Here is a 10084-nt window from a genome sequence, read left to right as displayed (position 1 = left end):
ACTACAGCTCTTAAGACCAAAAGTTTATCTCTTTACTGAAATAAAATACTGGCAAGGTGTGTTCACAAAATTAGTTTGATCTATCCTAAACAGGCATCCCCTAACAGCCCATTGCCAGTCAGCTCTTACAGGTTCAGCCTGTAGCAAAGGCATTAGTAACTGCTTATAACTTAACCTTCATAACAGTTTTATAATACAGTAGTTACAAAATAATACCTTGTAAATTGTGGGAGAGGCAACTGACATTTTAGAAAGCACTTGAGAGCATTTACATGTTAATATTAAAGGCTTTGTTGTTGTTCTCCCCAGTGCTGATAGAACAAAGTCATTGAAATGAGATCACTGGCTAATGACACTAATTCCTCAGCCATGCTTTCCCTAGGATCTTTTAGCAGAAGACCTCTATCTTATCTTGTAACATTTACTCTGTTTTCTAGTGCAATCATTCCCATGAACTTCAAAACCAATCAAACCCTTTGAATCCGTATTATGTTTTTCCACTGCAGAAGAATTGAAGTATATGAAGGGGATATGATTCCACTAACTTATGTTTTCTATCTTCAATTTTACCCTCTACTTTACAGTAACATTGGAAAGTATGATAGCTGAAAGGGGTTAGAAGGAAACAAGCTGGTATTTTATGTGGTAGATTGTATTTTGCAAGGAAATAAATTGCTTGAGAGAAAATGGCTTTTACAAAAGGTATGCTACAGCTATGAAGCAAAAGGAAATGTGTAGTGTGCTTTTTTTTTAAAAATAAAAGTAGTTACTATCATGTTGCATCTTTTAGCATGAGCTCTTGTGTTCAAATAGGGGCCAGGACAGCTTTCTCTTGTTTCCTGAATTACAGGCCATCATCCTATGAATGCTTCAGGCATTTTTAATAGTTCTTCTTTAAAAAAAAGGATTTTTAAAAAGTGACTACCCTAATAGATCTAGTATCTTAGGCAAAACAGGAATATAAAAAAATCTGCTAGTTTAATTTTAACCTACTTCTGGATATTGAAGTAGATGGAAGTAGTAGAAACATAAACTAAAATTGGTAGGTTTGGGATTTAATTCTATCTTAATTTCAATTATTATAGCAGCTTTGTGGGGTACAACCTGCCTTGCTTCAACCAGATTTTCATGCAGGATTCCTCCATGCAGTTTGTAAAAAACGTTGCAGAGTAAAGAGATATGAACCCTATTGAAGTACATGAGAGTCATCAGACACATCAACAATAGGATTTTGTGTTTCTCCACTCTTTCCTAGTATTTTACTCTTCCAGAAATGTTCTGCAGCCAAACCACTATGTCCTGTATCTTACAAATGTCTACCTAGAGAGGATATACAGTAATGGCTTATCACTTGGATGAATAATATTCTATGGGCATGTGAGATTTTCTTCTTTTATAGAAGATACTTGTTTAGTGGAATGACTTGTTTTATGGACCACCAGGCATTTATTTCTTCATCTGAAGGTGGTGTCAACCTGGTTCAGAGTCCCGGAGAATGAACTGATATGTCCAACTGCCCCGACCTTATTGTGATAAAATGACCTTATTGTGATAAAATCAAAATTGCAAAAGCATGGAAAAATTGCTGATACAAATCATATGTCAGCAAGCTATACCTCCGAGTTTTCTTTCCTTCTAAAGGATTTACAGAAACTCTGACCTCCATGTTTTATAATCCAATTAAACCTTTTAAGATATTATTCCCAAATACTATATATCTACGTAGATCCGATTTTATGTATCCTCCAGGTTTTTCCAGGCAGATGATAGTCATTCCTGATGTCCTGTCTCTGTCCTCAGTGTTTACCCTCTGACTGCCAAGTGGGATTTGGGACTGACCACAGCAGTTTCTGATGGTGCTATATCCAACAGCTGTTGCTGCTGCTCTGTTGGAAGTTGTGCCTCTCCTGCTCAGCTCTGAGCACCCAACCAGTTTGGATTTAGGGCGACTTGACAGCGACTGGGGCTAACCAGCCCTGCTGGGCAAAACTGAGCCGGCACTCCCAGGATCTGCGCAGATGCATGGTCAGCAAGCCTGGGCAAGCATTTCTGCTGGGAACAGCACTCACTTAAGAGTCCCCTGGGGAAGCTAACTGCCAAGAAAACCTAAAATTTAATTGTCTCAGTTCCCTGCCTCAGCAGATAGTTATGGACCAAAACCAGGGAGGGGACAGATGTGAACGTGTGGGGACAACATTGCCACCAAGGGGGCTGTGCTGTCAAACTACCTCTTGATGTGTAGAGTTGGCTTCTAGTAGAGTTCAGACTCTTGTTGGTCAGGGAGTGCTTGAGTCTTCCTCTGGCATGGTTGTTTCTGCAGCCACTGAACATGGCTGGAATCTCCAGTATGGTCCATCTTACCTTGGAGTGTCCACCTTGTAACCTGACTACTGAGGTGGTAGCAAAACACACCATCGTGGCATTGGAAAATGTTCCAGTTGCTCTCTGCATGTGGTATGTCATTTCTTAAGAAGTTTTGTTTAGAAATAGATGTTTTTCAGCCAGGGATTTGCCAAATGCTAGCTGAGTATTCTAGGGTTTATGTGTAATTCTTCTGAAGAGGCTTCTCAAGGTCAAATATTAAACATTTTCCATCACCAGTATTTATTTTCCAGTAAATGGGAAATGGTATTCATCTTCAGGCCCCCTACAATCAAATTTCATCCTTTCTCTCCTGAAGCTGACCTAAACAGTTTTCCAAGTGGAAATTATCACTCTGTTTCTCTTCACAGAACTCAGAACCCAATGGTTTGCATTTTTCCCTCTCTGATTTATGTATGGCCCAGACTACAAGAAATAAAATACGTTGTGCTACTGTACAGTGTCCATGTGTTGTCCTTCAAAGAGCAGCTTTACCCATACCAAACTGCTCTTCTGCTGCACTCCACAAAGTGCCAAATACAATGCAAAGCGTGGGTGAGGGGAAAACAAACATGAAAGAGTCCATATGTATTTTCTTCTGAAATGACTCAAACATTTCATGTCACTTGTTTTATACAATAATGCACTGTTGATATGTGGACAGCATGAACCCAGAAGAGAAAAAACAAAATTGCAATCGAAGATAACCTTTAAATTTTAAGCCTTGGTCTGAATTACATATTTTTCTAATCAAAATAACTAACTTTCCATCTTAACTGGTGCATTATGGAAAAATTCCAGGGACTAAAAGTACAGCAGGAAGACACATTACTCTAGTCTTGTGCAGGTAGACAAAGACTCAAAAATCAGAAAGCATTATGTATAATGAAGTCTGAATACCCCATCTTAACTTTTCAATATAGTATTTTTAACTGCTGGATCTACAACAGTTCTTATTTTTGAAGTGGTTCAGTCTTGATTTCAATGCTTTGCATGATTACAGGTCCATTACAGTTGTACATAAATTGTTCTAGAGTTGGGATATTGTGAAAAGACTGATTTATTGAATTTTGTCAGCTTTGTCTTTTGCCTGTTAGCTCAGGTTACTCACGTTTTAGACTGGGTTGCAGATATTTATACTGCATTAGATCTTCTATCCAATTTGTAGACAGCCCAAACATAAGACAACCACCTCTGGTTCTCAACAGCCAAGGAAGTGCTTCATTCCTGCACATTAAAGAGCCACAGTAGTAGCTCCACTTACATTAACACCTCTGTCTTGTCTTCACTCAGATTTATGGTTTACTTCTCTTGTCTGAAGAATGACTGAATCCTTTGGCAAAGCATCTTCAACCACCCACTTCTGTGCCATCCTTGGATTTTTTTGTTTGGGTCATAAATTATGTAACTCCCTGGTTGCCTCATAAGTGCTCTCACGTTGTATTGTGAGTGTGGCAGAGGAGGAGATGGACACAAACCCAAGCAGCAAAGACAAGGCTGGCCTAGGAGAGCTGATCATTCTTACATCCACGTGCCTATAACTGTGACAAACCTGTTTTGGTTGGGGTTTTATCCCTCTAGTGTTAACATCATTATGATAAAAATACCAGTTTATTCTCCTATTTCTGTTCTTGCCAAAGGTGTTAAGTATCCAAAAACCAGACTGCTGATAGTCTGCGTGGCTGTAAAGCCAGCTCCAGCAACAGCAAGGTAGGCTGTGTTGACAGGAGTTTAGCAGATATTGTCAGAGTGTATTACTGAATTATTCAGTGTCAGCATTATTTTTGTTCTGCTGCTTTTCATGGATTCACTGACAGAGAAGTGATAGTTTGTATACTGAGATCAAGAGATCCCTTGGATTCTTGAAAACAACCTGTGACTGACATGACTGCAGTGAATTCTTGTTTGCTTGAATGGACTGATTTGCTGCAGGTAGCTGACAGCAAGGCAATTATGTGAAAATTGGAAGTGTTACATCATGAGGAATTGGCTGTTTGTACACATCCAGCTGTTTGAAGAAGCAGGACTGGAAGACTGATGAAGACAAAGTTGATGTTTGCACAAGTTAGTAGGGGGAAAACAATGACCATTAAGTGTGAAACAACAAAGTTCATTGCATAAGACAGGCAAGTGACGGGAGACACTAATATTCATCCAGTTGCTACATGCTTAGAAGAAAGAGTAGGGCTTGGGAGGCCCATGCTGCACCTTTGTATCAGACTCACATCTATATACTATGTCCATGCTTGCCACTTCATTCTGATTAAGAGAGGATGTGAATTTGCAGGCCGTTCCTTCTCTTTATGGACACTCTTCTTCCACCTGTTCTGATTTAACCTAATCAACTCCTGAAAATAAGTTAGTTTTGACACAGTACTGTGATTAATCAGAATAAGGTTTTCTTCTTTCAGAATAAGCCTGGTTTTGCACTGGGTTGTTCAGAAACAGCTATTCTGAAATAACACCTATTCAAACAGCCCTACAGTAACTCCACTATGGAGGTGAATCTTCAAGAAAGTCATGTGAGACTGCTGGGGGAGTGGTATAACATAAAAGCAAGGATATTCTCAAACATAAAGGCAGCAGGAAAAAAATTCTGCATGAAAATGGAAAATGAATTTCTAAACTTTCTTATCTCAGCACTTCCAGCCATAGCAGTTAGAAAGCATGACACAGAAGGGCTCTGGTTTTGAGTCACACAGCCTGTGGTTTGGCTGTCAATGTGCTTCTGCCCATCCAGGGCTGAAGGGACTCCTCTGCTGCTCCTGCTTACTGGGGCAGAGCCCTGCTCACCCCTGTGCCTGGTGAGAGGGAATTCCACTCGCCTGTGGATTTGCACAAAGCCGTGCTGCTCTGTTTTCCTGCAGCCCCATGGAATTGGGGATGTTCCCTCCTGGCCCCAGAGGGTCTGGGTCTGTGCCTCCATCCCTGCACCTCCAGCCCTGCCAGCACATCCCTGCCTGCAGCCCCCACCAGCTCCTGTCTGTGCTGCGGCCCCACAGGGCCTCGCTGGGTCCCTGCTGTGCTCACACAGCTGAAGTGCTCAAAAAGCTGTTCTGGCCGTGCTTTGATGGGCTTGCTGTGCACCCAGCAGGGACACCACCTTGGGCCACCCTGAACACAGGGCGTGCGTGCAGCCTTCCTTTTCATTTTCTCCCCGGGAGGCGGAGGAGAGTGAGTTTTAAATACAATGCTGAGAGTTCAGGGCTGCTAAGCAGAGCCTGCCTGATTGCAGATGCAGCTGGAGCTCCTGGCTTAGTCCTGGCACGAGCAAGTTAAGGACAAAAGGTCTTCGCTCCTCTTATGCAAAGAGACAATTTCTGTGGCAGCTGAGGGCAGCATTAGTATTCACGCCTTGGCTGGTCTGGCAGCAAGGCAGCTAACTTGATATTAACTGTGGCACAATGACTGGGCTTTATGGGCTGTTTCTTAATATATACCACAGGTAGCCAACCAAATGTTTCTTTATCCTATTTCCCTTGGGGTACCTGCTGCTCCAACAATGGCCTTGGGTTTTTCTTGCAATGGTGGTGGTTTTTGAAGAGTCACAGGCAGGTTCCCCACTTGGCGCATTTATTGTCGTGTTGTAATTTTGTGTTGGTTTATTTTCCAGATGACCAAAGTTCCTCTTAAACTCAAGTCATCTGTGTTTACAAATATTTTATTGTGTAATATACTAAAGATTTTTCCCAGCATTTGAACTGGACCATAGATTTGCTGCTGAGACATTTCCACGTTGTATGCATTAGAAATGTGTTACCCTGAATGACTAATGGAAATTATTTCTGCTCCAGGAAGCAAAATGATGCTGAGTGAAAGAGAGAAGAGGGTTTATATGGAAACAAGAGTATATTCCCCTTTGCTCAGGCCTGCTGAAGTGCTCTCTCCCCTGCCCCCTCGTCGTGTATCTCACCACAGCACAAGGGTGTGCCAGAACATGTTCCCACAACCTTTCAACCCATTCAGCACAGCCTGCAACTTTCCTGGCTATTTTTGTGTACTCCACTCAATGATTAAGTGCCCAGGACTGTGATAATACATCCTTTCAGCACTGGCAACTAACAAAATGCAGTCTCAGCTGCTCACAAACAGCTTTTCCAGTTCTTTTTCCTTAAAAAAAAAATGGATTATTGATAGATTATCCTTCTGATCATAAGGGTATAAACTTGGAGACATGTTCTTCCTGGCAAGGACTTCAGCTCTTAGTAATCAAGGATTATTCTTGTTGACAATAGGGGTTCTGCATCTAACTGAAGCCCCTTGCAGGCTGCCTTTGCCTGCTATAAACAAAGTGTCTCATCTGCAGCTGAAGATTAACCACGTCTGGGTCGAAACAGGGCAGCTATTCAATTTTACAAAGCTGAAGCACACAGTGGTTTCCTGAACACCTCTGGTTGTATAGTGGTATTTTAGCTTTGCTTCAGCTTCTCAGCCTATTTACCAAACAGGCCATAACCCTGCTGATGATTTATCCTCGGCAGAAAAGCCCCTTCCCTCTCTGACATCTGAGTTTTTGCATTGCTCAGCCACACTCGGGTGCTGTGAGCCCCCACTCCCACAGCAAGATTAATTCAATCTCATACTGACCAGGTGAAAGGGTTTACCATCAATTCACTGTGGTTCATTGTTCTTGTCAACACCAGAACAGAGCCTTGTGGTTTGGGTCAGGGTGCAGTGATACCCCCCAATAAACTATTTCAATTTCTCCTCCAGGATCAGCTGACAGAGACCAAGGCACAGCACATCCATGGCAGCTGACTGACAGCTCGCTGGCAGCTCACAACCCAAATCACGCCTGCTTCACGTTATACCCTGGTGAACTAATCAAAATAAAACAACAAAATGGGAGCTCTAGCACTGAGCAGAGCAGGGGAGCATCAGCCACTGCAATGTGGGCAGGACGTGACAAAATCAGAAATCAGAACTTTTGGTTCCCACCTTCCCACTCACCTTCAGGAGTGCCTGAATCCTTGAGGAGCCTCCATTGCCTGAGCTTCCAGGCAGGCTCTGCAGCAATGCTTGAAGGAATTTGTTTTCCAAGGACCTCTGGCACAGTGAACATTTCAACATTAAAGCTTGACTCACTAAACAGAGCAGGGGTTAAATGTAGGGAACCACACTGAGGGTCTGGCCCTGTACATACCTGCAGAGACAGGTGATTTTTGATGCCAAGGTCACCTGCAGGTGATTTTTAATGCCAAGATCACCTTCTAGGATCAGGGTTAGGCACCAGAAGAAAGCAATCCCTTGATGGAATTCTTGTAGAATCAGAGACATCTGATTCTGCAAGACATATCCTCTGAGCCCCACATGGCAGCCAGAGGAAAGTCTCCATCCAGAAGCAGAACAGGAGGCTGTTTTGGAACCTGCCAGCCATGGCCAATAGGAGTTGTGCAGGCAAAGGGCCAGACTCCCACAGATATAAATCAGTCAGGCTCCACTGACACCCCAGCTCTGCTCGTTCACACTCAGGGAAGGTGTTGCTCACTGTATTTCAGGTGTTAGATTCTGATTTGTACTCTCTATCCCACTACAAGGTAAACCACATTCATTGGCAGGCTCTTGGCTGAAGAGGGTGCTGCATTATACCTCTGGTTTCATTCTAAAAAGTAAAAGCAAAACCTCAGCTTAGCCCTCCCAAACTACGGCATGAAAATGCATGCCAAAACTGTGCTGTAAAAATATTTGGAATGTTAAAAATAGATTGGCATTTGAATAGCTGTTGAAAGGGGAAGCAGTCCCAACTAAACCTGGCATGACCAAAGCTGTTTATTTTCCCTACACTTACTTCCACGCAGGTTCCTGCACACAGGGGGATCATTTCCTCATGGGGTCTTTGTACCCCAGGTGGTGGCAGCTTTGTACCCCAGGTGGTGGCAGCTTTGTACCCCACTGGTGGCAGCTCCCAGTGTGACTGGTAGCTGGCTCCCCACTGCTGTCACCTGCCTTCCTGGCCTGGCATCCACTCTGGCCATTGCCGTCATCAAACTGGAAACTTTTCCACCACAGGAAACTATGAACCCTGAGTTAATGAGAACCGAAATCTCACTTAGGGAAAGACTAGCATCTTCAAATTTTAGCCTCTGAACCTCTTCTCTGCTATTTTAAAGGCAGAACCTACTGATTTATCAAATCATCAGACAGATCAATGCATGCAAACATTGTCTGCTTTCTCAGTGTCCTGTGCTGATGTGCTTGCACATTGCTCATTTTCCACACATGCTGTGCTAAATCAAACACTCATATGGAAGTCTCTGCAGCATCCTATTTATGGCAAAATAATGATACCTTAGAAGCATATTTTCCCAGCTGAACTCTTAAGTACCAATGTATTTTTATGCAATCAATATTCATCTTTAAATATAAGAGACTTACAGAACTTCTTCTGAATCTCTTGAAGGGCCAGAACATGGGGCAAGTGGAAGGGCCACACTATGGAGAGGGGAACTGATACCAAGAAGAGTGATGGAAGTCAATGTTTTATGAAGCCAATGGATAGAGAGAAAAGCAGTAGATAAGTAGTCATACATTATTCTTGTCCAATTTAAGCTTCAAACCATCCTTATCAAGAATGTGCTGCCAGTAGAATTATGAACGTCTTCTATGATATTTTACATGACCATATTTGCGTGTGTTTCTAAACAAAATCTCCTCTGCATCACACTGCAACAGTCAGCTTCACACTTTTTCAGGGCAAAAAGCTTCACCTTTGTTCTTTCTTGCCAGAATGCCTCACTTAATGTGCCTCGGTTTTTGATGACTGCCTGAGGTGGTTTCTCTGTGTGTTAGAAGAATCATTTCAAAAGGCTTATTTGTTCTAAAGTGCACCAGAGGAATGCAGGGAAGTGCAGTGGTGGGGGAAAAGATAACCAGAGCAAACAAAAAGAGCAGTTTAATCTTGCTCAGCTGTATCTCAGCTGCAATTCTACTTTCTCTGGGCAGCTTTGACACAATCAGATGCAAGAGGGTGGCAAGGAAGTGAAATTTGCAGTAGCACCCAGCCCCACCTTGAAACAAGACTGAAACACCCACAGAAAAGGAAAGCCTTGCTCACCAAGCCATAACACACAGAAATTTGCTCTACCACAGCTGCAATTTGTTGGTAGTCTCTTACATTTCTGTACCTGTAGTGTATAGCAGGAAGCCATCAACTGCATCATCACAAATAATGGGTTCTGCTTAGCAAGGCTGCCCATCAGTCATTAGATCCAGCACAGGTTCTGTGTGCTGCCTCATGCCAGGGCAGCAGGGGGGCCCTCTGTACCCCTGGGGATGCCCACAGGACAAGGCTGGAGCTGAACCCTCTCCTTGCCAGCAGCAAGTTCTCTGCAGGTTGTTTGACATTTTTCTCTGTTTCTCCTCCTGTGTAAAGCTATTCCTCTCTATTTCATCTGATGCTGTTGGCATCTCCCACTGCAAAGTGCTTTAAAATCATTGCATGCAAGGACATCCATGGAGATGCACTTACAGCTCCAGGGTAACTGGAGGGATGAGGAGAGAGCACATTGCCCCCCCCCAAATCCAGAGAGCTAATATAATTACAGGCTTTCTGGCTTACAGCTGGGGAAGCAAAAAAAAAAAAAAAAAAAAAAGCTTCACTCTCCTTCTTTCTGGCATCTCAGTGTGGATGAGGGTGGGGAAACCCAGGAAAGGATCACTACAGTAGGGCTGTGAAATAATATTTAAATCAACATCCTAAAGCAATAAAGGGAGTTTGCTTTGC

Source organism: Melospiza georgiana, chromosome 3 (genome assembly GCF_028018845.1).
Source record: "Melospiza georgiana isolate bMelGeo1 chromosome 3, bMelGeo1.pri, whole genome shotgun sequence".
In the NCBI taxonomy this organism is placed as follows: Eukaryota; Metazoa; Chordata; class Aves; order Passeriformes; family Passerellidae; genus Melospiza; species Melospiza georgiana.
The sequence above is the reverse complement of the archived record's forward strand: the minus strand, read 5'-3'. Positions refer to the sequence as shown.